Source organism: Marmota monax, unplaced genomic scaffold (assembly GCF_021218885.2).
Source record: "Marmota monax isolate L192 unplaced genomic scaffold, Marmota_monax_Labrador192_F-V1.1 WCK01_AAM20220418_F8-fsc00146, whole genome shotgun sequence".
In the NCBI taxonomy this organism is placed as follows: domain Eukaryota; kingdom Metazoa; phylum Chordata; class Mammalia; order Rodentia; family Sciuridae; genus Marmota; species Marmota monax.
In genome coordinates, this window is record NW_026694096.1 from 2,626,017 (window position 1) to 2,642,748 (window position 16,732).

At 37.5% G+C, this 16,732-nt stretch overlaps 1 protein-coding gene and 1 long non-coding RNA gene across 4 annotated transcripts in view; one reads left to right on the forward strand and one right to left on the reverse strand.

Annotated features, from left to right (window-relative positions):
* Nucleotides 1-16,732, reverse strand: part of Syt1 (synaptotagmin 1) — a 507,557-nt gene that overhangs the window by 34,423 nt on the left and 456,402 nt on the right. The window lies entirely within an intron of this gene.
* LOC131424982 (uncharacterized) overlaps nt 1-16,732 on the forward strand; it is a 148,448-nt gene that overhangs the window by 27,515 nt on the left and 104,201 nt on the right. Inside the window, exon 3 of the long non-coding RNA XR_009228706.1 lies at nt 10,120-10,303. This is a non-coding gene — a long non-coding RNA (uncharacterized LOC131424982). The remainder of the gene's footprint in view (nt 1-10,119; nt 10,304-16,732) is intronic.

Genomic DNA, 16,732 nt, shown 5'->3' on the forward strand with positions numbered 1-16,732 from the left:
AAGGAGACTACATGTCCCCTACTAAAGTACCCATCTCATCCCTTGCCCTTAGTTTGAGGACCCCAGTTTATAGCTGAGTCCTTTGTCCACCCAGAATTAAAGACTATATATTCCAGTTTTCCTGTAGGTGGTCAGGATTTGATTCTCACCACAGAACTGTAAGTGAAATTACTATGTGGGGTTTTGAGAATTTTCAAAAAGGGGCATGGATTAACCCTTATGTTTCCCTTTTTCTTTCTCATTTGGCTACATTGACTGGAGGGGCAGCTACCACATCGTCTATGACTTGAAAGTCATGCTTTGAATGGCAGAGAAGCAAGATAGCATCCTTCTGATAGATGGAAACTCTTGTCAGTTTCGGACTGCTTATCTTCACACTAGTTCATATTATAGAGAAGTAAATTTCTTTTTCAATATCCACACTGTTATGTTTGTGTTTTCAATTATTTTCAGGCAATCCTGGCCTTAACTAATACACTAATTGTGTTCGTGGTTGCTGCTAACTAATCAGAATCCTTTATTGAAGAGCTTCTCAAAATTAGTTGTCCAGAAAAAGAACATATTTGAAGTGTCATTAAAAACTATACTTTTACAAGTATCTGTGTTGAATTTCAAGGATTTCTAATTAATGATTTTCTTTTGATGCAGGAGCAAATAATCAGGTAGATACTGACCTCAAATGTTGATATAATCAATTTGGAATCCAGAGCTGACAAACGTATTTCTTTTGTTTGTTTTTTTGTGTTGCTGGGGATTAAACCCAGGGCCTCAAGTGTGCTGGCCAGTGCTCTGCCACTGAACTACATCTTTAGCCCTGTAAATCTTAACTCTACAAAAATAATATATTAAATGGGATATGAATAATGATGAAAATGGTGACATTTTGAAAGCAATGCAAATGGATCTTATTAAAGTACAGAGGTGCCTAGTAAATATACCCAGGGAAAAGGAGCCAATTACTAAATAAAAGTTCTTCATCTGGAATACATTGTTTAAGGAATTTCTACCAAATACATATTTCTGTAAAATAATTTATGACCTTGAGAGAAAAACTGTGTTGATCGTCTAATCGATACGTGGGTAGGCAATTAAGTAATTTCTTTAACATTAGTTCATATTGTGACCAAAGAGTACAATCTGTACCCGGTGAATAGACAATATGATCTGCCACTCTTTCTCAGAGACATGAAACTTTTCTCCCAGATTCATAATTACATGACTCATTTGTGCGGCCAGGGTGCAGAGTTCTTCAAGGATTGAACCTTGATTATGATAAAAACTTTGTTTTGGTAGAATTGCCTCTGTAAAAACACTCAGATATTTCAAAATGTTTCTTGAAGTGGTTATAAAAAGAAAAGCAATAAAAGAATACAGCATTAATTCTCTCACCCCCCAAAATGAGAAGTATTATATGTGAAAGTGGCCACAAAAGAAAAAGAAAAATTAAGAGAGATATTTGCTTCTTCCTGTCCTTCATTTTCTTTTTCCTGTATCAATGCAAAGGCTCATGTTTTCATCTCTGTAGGATTCTTTCCTCACTGCATTCCACAAGCCCAAAGAAACTTGCTGGAACTCGTACAAAACCCTCTCCTGCTACCATATTAGGAATCAAAATGTGTAGCAGAAACGCACTGCCAAGTGGAGATAACCAACAGGGAATGTCTATGCCTTCAAGCGAAATGAGTGAAGGAAAATGATCAAGGCAGCAAAATAAATAATAAAACTGAGGACTGGCTTTAGATTATGGTCTTGTTATTTATCCTACTCTCTATTAAGGATGTGCTGGAAATTTCTATGCCTCTTGGCCATTCAGGTATAAGAACCTGGTTAAGTATAATTTTACTATGTATAAAACCTACTCTGGGTCACAAGGGAGCAAAGGGAAATAATCTGTCTTTACCTTATTAACCACATCAACAGTTTTTTGTGGTTTCATGCTCATAAATCTTCTTCCATAATACCAGATTGAGTCTGAAATAACTCTTAAGTTTCAGGTATTTTCCCCAATGTTTTAAAAGGGGCTGAGTAGATGGCAGTTACCAGGAAACTTTCTGGTTACATTATTTTTCCTTTAAGTGAAATTGGTTATGATTAATTATATTTTCCTTTTTTTTTATACACAGCATTTGATCTATCACATACTTGGCTGGAAATAAATTTTTAATTAATACATGAGCCAAATTAATAGATGTTTCAAATCACAATCTCATGGTTTTAGAATCAGAGCAAGGGACAAAATGGGGGTTATATAGTGGAGGCTGAGCAATTATCTAGTGGCTTAAATAGACTATTGTGGAACTAATGGCCTGCTTTATTAAGACAGTAATGATTACACCTGAGAATGTAATGCTGTAATGATGAGAAATTTGACCTTGCAGCCACATTTTGTAAGTTTTAAAGGAGGCAGAGGTAAGAAATGAGATCAGAGAACAGAAGGCTTCATAAATCAAGACAACAGATGACAGGAGCATGGGTGAGTGCATAATTGTAGACTCAGGATGAAGCAAAGAATTTAAAGCTATTACAAAGTAATTTGCGTGCCATAACTCTCTGGGAAATTGTAATTATCAGAGTAATAATAGATCCCTGGTCAAACAGCTTCTGGTCATATAACTTGGACAAAAAAAAAAAAAAATCCTTGCTCTTTCCAATAAATCCACTGATGTCGACCTAAGTAATAGCATCTGCTTACTTTCTGGAAGGCTCTTCCTTTCCCTTGTAATGAGACTTAGTTACAGTTCCCCACCTTGTTCACTTGGTTGTTCATCCTTCAATTTTTACAATTTCTGATTCTTCAACAGTTGTAAGAATCAGAAAGGCTGGGACCTCAGGCATGTTATTTAGCCACCTTGGGCTTTGGTAAGGCAAAGTTGCAGCCCAGAGTTGGCAATCAATGACGGGAAATGCCTTCTGTCAGGACTGGGAAAGAGGCGTCCAAATCCTTGGCTGCTACTGCCATCTCCTGTTCAGAGTGGTTCACCCAGAACTGTCTTTACATACATGTGCTTTAAATTCAGTGTAATGGGCCAGGCCAAAATGATTCCAGGTGAAAGGAATATTCCCCATGCATTAGAGGTCCCTTAGTCAACCTCTTCTGGAAGCAGCATCTTCTGGTGGTGATCAGTTTGAACAGGATGGAGGGTGTGAAACTACTGTTTGTAGGAGGAGGGACCTGGAAAGAAGAGGTTGTGATAAGGGTAGAGATGTGGCTAATGACTGAGGAGAACAAGACAGCAGTGTGTTCCTCCTCTGGATATGCTGAATGAAGGATAAACACTTCCACTCTGCAACTAAAATCCTTCCTTGCTTGAGAATTGAAAGGATCATAGAACATTAGACACTCTTCTGATTTTGAGAGGGCCATTGATGTGCCTCAGAAACACAGACTCTAGGCTGTAGAAAGATGCATCCCACCTAAAGTGAGGTCAAGAATTGGGTGACAATAATACACCAAAAAATGGATCTTCTTTGAGCTTAGTATTTGCATTTCTGAGAATATGACAATCAAAGCCACCCTAGTGGTATGGCAGATGGGGGTAACTATTCCAGGACTAAAGCAGTTCTTTGCTGTCACAGTTGCTCAGGGCACTGGGATATGAGGGGGTAAGTGGGTCTGAGAAATGGTAGTATATTTCTGGTGCTAAGGAGTCATGGCAGGTGTCAGTACCCTACCTCTCTCACCATCAAGTCCCTTCCACATTTGCTGGATTGCCTCTTCTCAAAACCATACGATGCTACTCTTATGAACCTATTTTCCTTCCAAGATAGCTCATGATGCTAAATTTAAGTTTGTTTTACTCAAATAATATTAATGGGAGAAGTATACAGAGTATGATTAGTCACAAGTAACAAATCACCCCAAGGGGAATTCCAGTGATAAATCCAGAAAAAAGAGTGAGTCATAGAAGAGGAAGAAAAAAAAAAGACAAATTACCTGACTATTTGTCAGAATCTGTGCTAAGCACTGTCATATGCCATCTTATTTAATATTTGCTGTAGCCCCATAAAGGAGGCATTTATCCTCTCCTTTTAATGAATGAAGAAACTATAGCTGGGGATAAGTAATTAGTTTGTCTAAGGTCCTTATGATGGTAAGAGATAATGCTGAGATTTGAATCAAGGTCTTTATGACTTTTAAAAGCAGTGTAATTAGCCTCTGCATAGTATCAAAATGGCAGCCAGCCGTCCTAAAAATAGCAGACATTCCATGAGTGTTGACATGTGCCAGGCACTTTTCAAGCACTTTCAAGTATTAACTCACTTTCTTCCTCACCACAATTCTAAGGGTACTGTTGGGGTAACCATTTTACAGAAGAGTACAGAGTGTGTAAACATTGCCCCAAGTTACCCTCCAGTATACGGCAGAACTGGGACTCAAACCCTGATTCTGATTCTGAAGCCTGCACTAGTTCATGAACATCATTAGAGACCAGAGTCAGTGACACTTAGCTGCTCAGTTAGCGTTTGCAACATGAGTTTTCTGTTTCTTCTATAATGTGGACAGGGCATAAAGAAGTAGCATGACAGTAAAGATAGCACTGGAACTGGTCCCAGCTCTATCTCCTAGTTTCTTCAAACCTTTTGGCCTAAGTTCATTTCTGCTGCCACCAACTTGGCCATGAGATTGACTTAGGTAACATGGAAATTTTGGAGAGTATACAGAATAAAGTAGAAATCAGGGCATGGGAGAGAACATGAGTAAAGATAGATGTAAACTGATACTGTGTTCTGTAGACAGAGATGTGCCTATGTCAGGACTGTAATTTTTTATCCCAGTCTTAATTTTCAGACCTCTTTTTGGGTAGGTTGAGAGTCTGTACTGTGTAATTAATGAGAGCTCATAGGCAAAGTCTTACCCCAAAGACTTCTCTGTGCCATGGATAGTCCTTAACAGGTGGCTGCAGATACAATAGTCATCAGAGTGAGTACAATGTACACTATTGCTCAGGTAGTGTCTGACCACCTGTCCCTGGTGTTTTTCCTTTCATGAATACTTTTATAAACTAAGCTGTCCCCAACACTTCACCTAGACCTTCATGATTCTAATGCCAGAATTATATTAACAATACCCACTTGGTCCTGTAGATTCCCATTCTCCCCTCTTTCAGGGCCCCGTTAATGTTCCAAACCCTTGCGCTCCTATTCCATCTCGTACTTAAGAGCCAGCCATGATTGTCTTGTTTTGGTTTCTCATTTAGCCTTTCCAATACAAGTGACCCTGTGTCTCTCCAGCTTAGATTCAAGGGAGATGTGAGTGGAATTTCTGGGAAACATTTTGCTTTCTATAAATGGGGAAGACAGGGCTGGAACTTCCATTGTCTTCAGTTGCTGAAGTGAGTGGACACCCACGGGAGCAGAAGATGGTGTACTGAGGATGGAGATGCTGAAAAGAAAGAGCACCAGCCCCTGATGGTATCATGGAGTAGGTGGACAAATGCCTGAACTCTGACTTGTTATGTCCCAAAGTTGGCTACTTACTGCTTATAGTTGGGTTTTCTATTACTTGCAGCTTACTGCATTCTTAACTAAAATATATACAATCTACCCTCAACTCTGCCTTGAAGGCAGGAGAGTTAGTGACTGCTTATGACTACAAATGTGTCAAATTCCTGTGTAACACCTGAGATCACAGCAGGGATCATAAATGTTTGTTTAATGGGTCCATTTTTTTATTTCCCACAGATGGACCCATATTAGGAATTTATATAATTCTAGTTAAATTGATTGACACTTAAATGATGAGTCTCTGCTTAAGAAGGTGTTCACTAAAAAGCCCAAGAATCCTAGGGAATATGTACTCTGGAGTGTTTGGAATTTTAGGAATTAAGAATTCTCATGTTAAAGAATACTTCTTTTTCTGTGAAATTCTATGATTAAAAAAGTGCAAACATTGCAAAAGAATAGGTAGAGTCTCTTGCAGACCACATTTGATCAGGAAGAAGTAAAATAAAATTCAGATCAAATATTTCCAATTCCTTAGAAACCTGGTTACAAACATTCTCTTTATTTAAAAATGATGGAGCACTGGCTTCCACAAGTGGGACTGCTCTTGTTCATGTGGCAATAGACATCAACCTTCCGATCGATGGCCTGATGGTATAATTGCTCACTGTGAGAATGCTCTGGGTTCCATCTGGACACAGTTAAATAATGCAACTGGCAAGTAGTTCTGAAGTTTCACTCACAAAGGGCCTGCCCAAATGTATTAATTTCACAGTTGTCATTCTGTGACAGAAAGTCACAAAGAAGGTACAATTAGATTCAAGACCAAATGAAAAGGCTCCCTGACAGTCTTTTTCTTGATAACTATATTAAAAAAATTAGGTTCTACAAATAATAATCTTTTATCCTGAAGACCTTGGAAACACTTGACATGTGATTTACATAAATAATCATGAGTCTTAGCTCCAGTTGCATTATGTAATATGCAAAGTTCTCTGCTAAGAACTTTAGGGGTCTACCTTAGTGGCATGTACCTGGTCACCAGGTAGCACATATGCCTTAAATGAAGCTGACTTCTCCAGCTTAGTTGGTCATGTGTACCCTTGTTTGCAGATCTGAATACTCACTGAGGCCTGGGAATGACTCACAGGTGAATTAAAATTTTCTTCTCCAATGCTGGATTCTCAAAGGACAGGGGGGAGAGACTTGTTTATTGGTCAGTGAATTGACAGAGGCTAATGTGGTGAGGGTGTTTGGGGGCATAAGATAAGTTTGGTTCTTGCTCAAAAGTGGCCACTCAATAGTTCTATGTCTAGTATTCCTTTTTAAAGAAGGCGAGTAGAATGCATTTTATAAAGCTCAACCATTATAATTTAGCCTGCCATTCATGGGAGTTGCATAAGGTAATTGAGGCTTCCAACCAGACAGACAGCAATTAGACTGCTCTGGTATTTGTTAAATTAGCTTTACTGGGTACCCACAGTTTTGCTTTTACCCTGTGAAATCTGTATTCAGAGGCCAAGTTCCTTTGTAGTGTTGTTATGTTACTTATCCTTGGAGCTCTGGCTTAATTTCCAATTTACAAGAGTAAAGTGGATCCAAGGCCCATTTAGAAAATATGACTCAGTATAGTAGTTAAACCAAAACACAGTTTAAACAATCTTTACACCTATGTGTGTTGGAAATTTTCTCAGGTAATCAAGCAAAGAAATAAGAAATTCTTGTAATTAAGCAACTTCTAAGATGGTTATACTCAAACTTTAGCCTTCTTTGGAATCACCTGGAGGGCCTATTAAAATCACATAGCTGGACCCCACTCACAGACTCAGTGAATCTCAAGAATTTGCATTTCTAATATTTCCCAGGTAATGTTGATGATGTGGGCCTGGAAACACACTTTGAGAATCAGAGCTCCAAGGGAAGAGAAAAAAAAAATCTTTACATCTCTCTCTTTTTTTTCTAATTTCTAGATCATAATAAAACTCTTTCAGGTATCTTAGGGGCTGAATTATTTCTTTGCAAATTTATATGTTGAAATCCTAATGTGGAGTATTTCAGAATGGGACTTTGGAGATGGGGTCTCTGAAGAGGTAATTAATTTAAAATGATGTCATTAGGGGGGGCTCATCCAATCAGTTTAAGGCCTCGAGAAAATAAGACAACCCTAAACCCACAGGAGGAGAAAATTCTGCAGCAGATAGACTTGGGATGAACATCAACTCTTCCCTGGGTCTCCAATCTACTCATTTACTCTGCAAGTTTTGGACTTGCCAACCTCAGTAACTGAGTGCACAAGTTCCTTAAGGTAAATTTCCCTCCAACTGCCTGTCCCCACTCTCTCTCAATTGCTTATGTTTTTCTTGGGAGCCCTAATACAAATTTTTATTCTCAATCAAGTTCTCATTGAAGCATGAGTTTTCTTATGAATATTTTCAAGAAAATAAAAGCATTGGGAGAATCATCCCAATAAGGTGGGTTTTCTCACACACATCTGCCATTTAGTGATTATCATCTATTCAGGTGCTCTGGTTATTCATGGCATGTGCCACTGCTGTTTCCTCATGAACAGTCCCCAACTGTCTCTTCATCATGGGGACCATGCTTTTTTTTTAATATTGTTTTTAGTTGTCAGTGGATCTTTTCTTTTCTTTTTTTATTTTTTGTATGTGGTACTGAGGATTGAACCCAGGGCTTTAAACATGCCAGGCAAGTGCTCTACCACTGAGCTATAACCCCAGCCTGGGGACAAGGCTTTGAATTCTGTGTTTGTGTGTGTGTGTGTGTGTTTTAATGGTTGGTTTGTGCTCAACAATAGGACGAAATTAACTCTGTCTTTCAAGCATCTATGGAAGTATTAATGTAGACTAAGGTTTAACCAGACCCTTAATATGCTGGAAAGTCATGTGGAATTTCCTTGGGGTATTTTGATTACTGAATATTTTACAAATATGCAGTATGGATGGAGATGGTGTCTTGTTATCTTCATTTTGATTTTCCCTAACGCTGTCTCACACACCAAGGATTTAATGAGCTTTCACAGAGATCTAGACATCAAAACAGCTCTTGGGGAGTCATGAGCTTTACTGAGCTTTCTCTCTTCATCTTTTGTTGCAGGCTCCCCCCAACCCCCGCCCCGCCTCCAGCATTGATGCGATTGATCTTAGGGGGCTCCTGAGATTTGCAGCATTGAGGAAAACACCTATGAGAATCTGTTTCTTAGGCTGCCCATCCAAGAGGGTGTTTCTCAGGCTGCCTTGTGTTTAGTTAGATTGAAGGACAGAAATCAGAGCCTTCAGAATTGATCAATCCTAGATAACTACTATGAAAAAGATTTCATCAAACTTGAAACCCAGATTAATTTCCCCCAAAGTTTGAAACCTTGCATTTCTGCTCAGACTGGAAAATGGAGCATGTTTACAGGGCAGCACCTACTGGCCAAGTGGGATATGACATATCTATAAAGTGGCTGCATTCTGGCATGAGGGGAGTCTGTTCCTGAGGGGTTTGCATTGTAGGTCAATGGAACTTAGGAGAAATTGCTATCGTCTGAGTAAGTGGTGGAATGTAGATCGACTCAAGCTGGAGCATCAACTCCAGTGTCAGAAGGTTCCTGAAGGGCTCCGCTGTTGAGAAAGTGTTGCAATAAGCATTTGACTACCAGTGCTGAGGCACCTGTGACCAGTAAGCCCCAGGGAAAGGCTGCCTAGTAAACCACTTCCTCCGGAAGAAGCTTGAGTTTATTATGATTACTTTTAATAGCTTTCTTTCATGTGGTAATCTCTTATTGGTAAATTAAAGAAGTTGAAAAGTAAAATTCCGTTTACAGAAATCTACTGGCCAAGAAAAGCACTCAGAAAAGACATTTATCCCAATAGTAGCAAGAGGCAAACCCAGATTTTGTCACAGGCTATATCATCCAGGGGCACACATTCCTAACTTAATGAATGTTAGGTGAAAGCATTGTGGGGCTATTAGGGCACATTCTCATTCCTTGGTTTATGTGAATGTGATTGACTTGCTTCTGGTTAATATCATTATTCAACGTTTTTAGAACTTTTTATTTTTCAAAGCATTTTTTCATATACTATAACAATAATGAAAGGTAGATTAGCCAGGTAGCATTGTATCCATCTTACATATGGGGTCACAGACAGGAGAAATTGAGGTTTCTTCAAGGTCACATTATTTGATAGAGTCAGCACCTGGATGACCTGTTCCTAACTTCAGGAGAATCATCTTTTGGTACCTGTGGGAGATTGTCCCAAGACCTCACAGATAATCTAAAGATGCTCAAATCCCTTATATAAAATGATGTAATATTTTCACATAACCTATACACTTCTTTCTGTATACTTCAAGTCATCTCTACACTACTGATAATGCCAAATACAATGTAAATGTTATGTAAATAATTATTACAGAAATAATGAGAAGGAAAAACTTTTGAGTATCCTCAGCACAGATGTAATCCCCCTCTGCCCCCGGCCCAAGTTTTTGACCCACAGTTGGTTGAATCTGGAGATGTGGAACTTGTGGACACAGAAGGCTAACTATATAGGGTCTGTAGAATTATTTGAATCTGTAGATTATTGTGATTTTGAATCTGTAGATTATTGTGATTTTTTTTAAAGGAGTGAATGATAATAAGATACTTATTCTACTTTTTGTTTTCTCGAGTTCATGCATGAACCTCATGTAGACCAAAGCATGAAGCAACATGTAGAGACCAGAAGTTCTAGGAGGATGGAAAGGAAACTCCCCTTTTGCAGGTGATAGGAGAAGAGACCTCCGATGTGCTGGGCATTATGCTTGAGTCTATTCACACCTCATCTCATCTAACCACCCAATAACCCCATGAAAGGTAGGTGTTATAGGTCTTTGTACCTATTTCTTTCTGTGATATGATATTATGTCTGTAAGTATAAAGGATAAGTAGGTATAGAGGAGGGAGAGAATATGGAGGGACATTTGCATTTTATGGAGAGAGCATGACTCATGTATTCTTGGAGGAAAAATAGAGAGCCAAGAGGAGCAGGAAAAAGGGAGGGGGTAGCTATGTTCTAGTCATCTTGGCTTTAGAGACAAAAGTCAGATAAACTCTACAGATTTGCTGTAGTCAGTCTGGTGTGTCCAGCAGTGCTACTCATGAGCTTGATAAAAGGTCTATAAAGCCTGTAATCCCAGTGATACCGGAGGCTGAAGCAAGAGGATTTAAGTTCAAGGTCAGCCTCAGCATCTTAGCGATTACCTAAGCAACTTAGTGAGAACTTGTCTTAAAATTAAAAAATAAAAAATAAATGGCTGGGGATGTGGCCTGTGGGTTCAATAAACAGTACACTCCCACCCTCCAAAAAGGCTTCTTCTTCTTTTTTTTTTTTTTTGGTGGTGCTGGGGATTGAACTCAGGGCCTTGTACATGCAAGGCAAGCACTCTACCAACAGAGCTATATCCCCAGCCATAAAGGCTTCTTTTAAGTGACATTATTCTTGTGAAAATTACTGATTAGTTAAAAAAAATTTAGTTCTCAACTAATAAGTGCAAAGTATCCTTTGTTCCAGTGGTTCTCAAAATGTGGCACTATATCCGCCACATTGGCCTCCCACGGGGACTTGTTTAGACTTGCACATTTCTGGGTACTACCCCAGACCTCAGGGACTAGGACCATAAATTTGCATTTTAGTGAGACCACCAGATGTTCTGAAGCTACACTAAGTTTGAGAGCCTCTTCTTTACTCTGTGATATCTTCCTAACTTATATATGGAAAGGCAACTTTAAAAACAAATCCCTTAGCAATTATCAAATGTACATGAAAAGACTTGTCTGTCCTCTTTCTTGATTTGCTATGGAATATGAATAAATGTAACAGTATAGACTGTTCTTGGTACAAACAAACCAATGAAGGTTTTATTTTTTTTTCCTTTTGGCAATATAGTTGGATACTTTAACTTATAAAGAAAATATTATGTCTAAATAATAAGAATATTACATCTGAAATTTTACTTTCTCTTTTATCATAATATTACTTTCTTTGAGAGTATCTACTGAAGACAAGGATTGAAATTTTAAAAGAAATTCAAAATACCACAATTTCTCACAATGTCATGTCATCATCTGCATTTAAGAATAACAATATCAAAAACCCTCTTAAAACTTCAAAAGATCAAAGAAAAAGATAACTATTTTCTCTTCTCTACCCTCCCCTACTCCAATCCTCCAAGACACAGAAATGGCAAAACTTCAAAGGAGACCAAGTGCAATACTGGACCATGTATTAATGTCATCGCTGACTAATTAAATAGGCAGAAACACAGAGAAGGCAGTCAAGATTACACGATTTGCTCAAACCTACAGTACTGGTTATTTGTATGATCATGTTGAGCTGGACAGTGATTTGGAATAGAGGACTGGAGAGAATTGGCTACAAGGACTATGATAAAAATATTGTAAAGGATTTGCTGTTGAACAGACAAATTGTTTTTTGGTCCCCAATATCAATTCTCTCCTCTCTCCTACTCAAATTGCACTGTTTGTAAAACATGTCCACTCTCTATATGAGAACTTTTCTATTTAAAATAGAAATTTAGATGAGTTCTCCCTGAAACATCCCTATCCAAAAATTACGTTCGTAAATGTTTTAATACATGTTTATTACTAAAAAAATTATGTGTTAATTTATATAAGATAACATTAATCATATTGAAAATCTATTAAATATATATATATTTTTTTGTGGGGCGGTAAGGATATTGAACTCAGGGGCACTTCATCACTGAGCCACATCCTCAGCCCTCTTTTGTATTTTATTTAGAGACAAGGTCTCACTGAGTTGCTTAGCACCTTGCTTTTGCGGAGGCTGGCTTTGAATTCGCAGTCCTCCTGCCTCAGCTTCCTGAGCCGCTGGGATTACAAGCATGCACCACCACGCACGGCTAAATGTATGTTTTATCCAACAGCTCTTTACTGTTTTCCCATTGCATATTTTATACCACAATAGGCATAAAGATTCCTTGTCACATTAATATCCAGTCCCTGTCATCAGGAAAATTAATATCAAGTTGGCTGACAATACAAAGTCAAGATAAGTTAAGAATTGAACAGCATAATTCAAAAGTTAAACACTATTTGTTTAAAAGCTCAATTAATTATTAAACACAATATAGCATCTGGTAGAAACCTGGAACAAAGTTCTTAGTATTCTGTCTACCTAAAAGATTAAATTCACTCAATGATATTTGAACAAGTGTTCCTACTATTTCAGAGGACCTCAGACTATCACAGCAAGGCCCTTCCTACCCCACTTTCTTCTCATTTTGTGTATCAACCCAACCTTGCATACTGATGACCCTTTCTGAAATGTAGTAGTAACAAATTTTATATAATTGGTAGAAATATAAAAAAATATTTTGTACTTAAAAATTAATTCAATGAGAAGGTTAACTTTTAGCTTTAAGCACTAATTCAGAATCTAATGTTTGTAGCATGAACATAACTTCATTCATAAGACTGAAATATTCACCAGAATTTTCTGTGGAAAAATGAAATCTTTAGGGATTTTAATTATACATAGTAATAAAGAATTTACAGTTGACAATGGACAACTTAAACTTTTCTTAAACCTTGGATTAGAATATCACATATATTTAGAAAAATATACTGGGACAGGGAATAGTGGTGCATGCCTGTAATCCCAGTGATTAGGAGGCTGAGGCAGGAGGATTACAAGTTGTAGGCCAGGCTTAGCAACTTAGCAAGGCCCTAAAGAATTTAGCAAGACCCTGTGTCAAAATAAAAAATAAAAAGGGCTGTTGATGTAGCTTAGTGGTAAAGTGCCTCTGGGTTCAATCCCCAATACCCTCCCCCAAATATGTGGAAGATATCTTTTTACATGAATCATGTCTCCTCTACCTCTACCTTTAAGACTTGAGGTATAGGGGTTTTGACCCCGCAAAATGATAAAAAGATGGCATGACTTGTATTATTTAGAGAATCAATTAGGATTTTCCCAGTACCATGCCACCATTATCATGCTGCGGTAGGGATCCTGACTCTTAATTTTGACCTCCTTGCCTGGATCATCTGTCCCACAGCAACTAGAGGAGCATTGCACAGTGCAGGCACATCCTGTCATCCTTTCATTTATAAACCTCTGATGGCCAGCTCCCCCATGTACTGGGACTGTAAGCAGCTTTCCCACGGATCCTTCCCACCTCTGGGACCTCATTCCTTCTGCTTTCTTAGTGGTGTCTTTGTTCTGGCCACTTGGCCTTCTGGGTTTTCTCAAACATACAACATTTCTTCCCATCTCTGGACATCCGCACTAACTTTTCCTGTTGTTTAAAAAATTTTTTGGGTTGGGATGTAGCTTAATGGAAAGCATCTGCCTTGCATTTGCAAAGCCCTGGGATCGACCCCCAGTTCCAAAAAGACCAAAAAAAAAAAAAGATTATAAAAAAAAAATTCTTCTTCCAGGTTTTGAAATGTTATCCTTTTGAAGAAACCTCTCTGTTCATCAGAGCTAAGTCCACACCCTGCACTCACCCTGTTAACTCTGCTTATCTTCTTCATAGCACCCCCAGCATCCAAAATCATTTTTTCATGCTTATTATCTCCCTTTATGGGAATATAAATTCCCTAAAGGATACTATCACATAAACCTCCCTATTCTCAGAGTTGATAGTGCTTGGCACTAAATAAATGCTCAATAAATATTTGTTATATACTATCTGAAAATATCCATCAACTAACCATACAAAGTATCTGAGTCAGAATTTTCTCCACTTAACTTATGATATGTCCCCTTTGTCTGGACATACATCTTGTAAAACTTCCATTCTTTGAATAACAAAGTCTATTCATTTACCTTCAATCAGAAAAGAATAAGATGATTTCATTTAACACAATTTTGTACTGGATTAGCATCACTTGGGGAAACTGCAAAAAAAAAAAATTGTTGCTTCCTGTGGACTTCAACCAACTTGGATGGAGCTCTGGTATCTGAATAAAAACCACCCAAGGTGATTTGATGTACTAAGAATATTGAAAAACACTAGACTAACATTTAAATTAATATGCAAACATTTCATATTTAAATTAATATTTACTTTCAATATGCTGTAGGATTATCAAACATATTCTCTTAAATTTGTATTCAGGTGAAATAGAAAGTCTCAATTTAGGGCAGAAATCACATCAAGCAGTCTTCCTGCTTTGAGGGTGGTGACCTCCAAAGTGGTCAACATACTACATATTTCACTAGGTAGTAAAATATTACAGCATTCAGTTTGTAAATGGTTGCAGATAACTTCATGTCTAATTATCAGGCAACTAAAATGATTTTTTATGTATAGTAACATTTAAGATATAGAATATTACTGGATATTTTGAAACCACAATATGATAATGAAAATAGTTGGGCTGGGATACTGGGTGACAGAGCACTTGGTCTAATGCTGCCCCATGAATTTAAGTGTCTTTAAATTTATTAAAGATTGATTTAGAAAATTGTGAATTTTGGGTAATGCTTTACTAAATGTGCTATCACAATTTAAATTTAATGTTATTTTTGATAAATATATCAGTTTAAATTAATCTTTCTCTTTGATGTGATCTCTGAATTCTTATTACTCTTTCATTATACTCTTTGAGTAAGGTATATACTACACATAGGATCAAGTAGACTCACATCAAAGTCTGTAGTAAGTGCTGAGTTGTTTATTTCATTCATCTATAAATAAGAGACATGTTTGAATTGCAAACATGGTTGGTTCATGTCTCTTCCATAAAGTCTTCTTTCTTCCTCTTTTTCTTTCTTCTTTTCTCCCTCTCATTTATTTCACAAATATGTTTAATGCCTGATATGTTTCATATCCTTTACAATTATCTTGGCATTAAAAAATATAAATATAATAAAACAGTGTGGTGTTTTAAAGGTTTCAAATTCTGGGATTCTCACGAGAGTCATCTGCTTAGCTTAATTCCATTCATAATGGTAATTAGGGAAGTAATTTTAGGTGGACAAGCTAATCCATCTAATGGCCACATAGCCTTGAGAGCAAAACAACTTTCTTGTTCAGATATGTTACCAGTAGGATTAAGTTTATAGACCAGATGTTTTAGCACTTGAAAGATGAATAAGAATGAACACATCTTCTAGTTTTTTGAAATGTTGTGATGGAAACCTGTTGTGGTGGATCATAATTAGGCATTACATTTTATTGATGTGAGTTGAAATATTTAATGTAAAAAAAGCCAAGAGGATCAATTCCTATCCCAACAGTCAAGCATCTACAAATGTATGAATTCTGAAGAGCCAACCTTTAAGATGAGAATAAAGGGTGGGCTATGTGTCATCAACTTTCTTGGGTATTGATCTCTATGAGTTTAAATGGGTTCATATTTGGATATTGAATCATCTTGCAGTCTCTGTTTTGTGTATTGTCATAGCAATCTGTCTTTATCAGTGTTTATCAATTGCCCACACAGGTTAAGCCTGTCACACTGTTTGAGATTCTGCCTGTATTTTTTTTCTAGCTGCCTCATCACTGTTGTCAATTTTTCCTTCCCAGTAAAAGCAGTATGTCCATTTTTATGTCCATTCCACTCAAGTATATCCCACACCATGCTCATTATCTGCTGGTCTATTGCAATTCAAGGTAATACCTAGCTACACACCTTTAGCACTTACCAGGTGCTTATCACCAAGTTCTCTGGGCTACATGAACAGTGTATGCATTTGACTGATTTTAAATAATACACACGGCCAGATGTTAAACTACTAGAGCAAATTACAGTCAAATACATGGTAATATATTACCTCTTCAATGCAGTCTTTGCCATAGCCTCCAGGTTTGTCAGAAACGAGGAACAACACATTGACACGGTGGCATTTCTGGCCCTTCTTCTCCAGAAATGGAACGTATGGAGGATGTAAGGGGTGAGCAAGGGAACATGTCAAATGGAGTTGCTCAGAATCCATTTCTTTCCCATAGAGCAGAAGAAATCAGAAAGAGGGATGGGGTGGGAGAAGGTAGAGTGAGGCAGACAGAGAGTCTAAAGAAATGCTTTTAGAATTGCCCATACACAGAATAGATAAATTGCTTTCTGTATTAACTAGGCCCCAATAATCATAACTGACTGAATTATTAATTTATTTTTGACTATAAGTATACCAGACATAAATATTTCTTTTAAAAAAACGTTTGTATTAGCCTAAATTGATTTATCTATTTTGATTTTTTTATGTACCCCTTTTCTTTCTCTTTTATTCTTCATATAAATTGAATACCACAC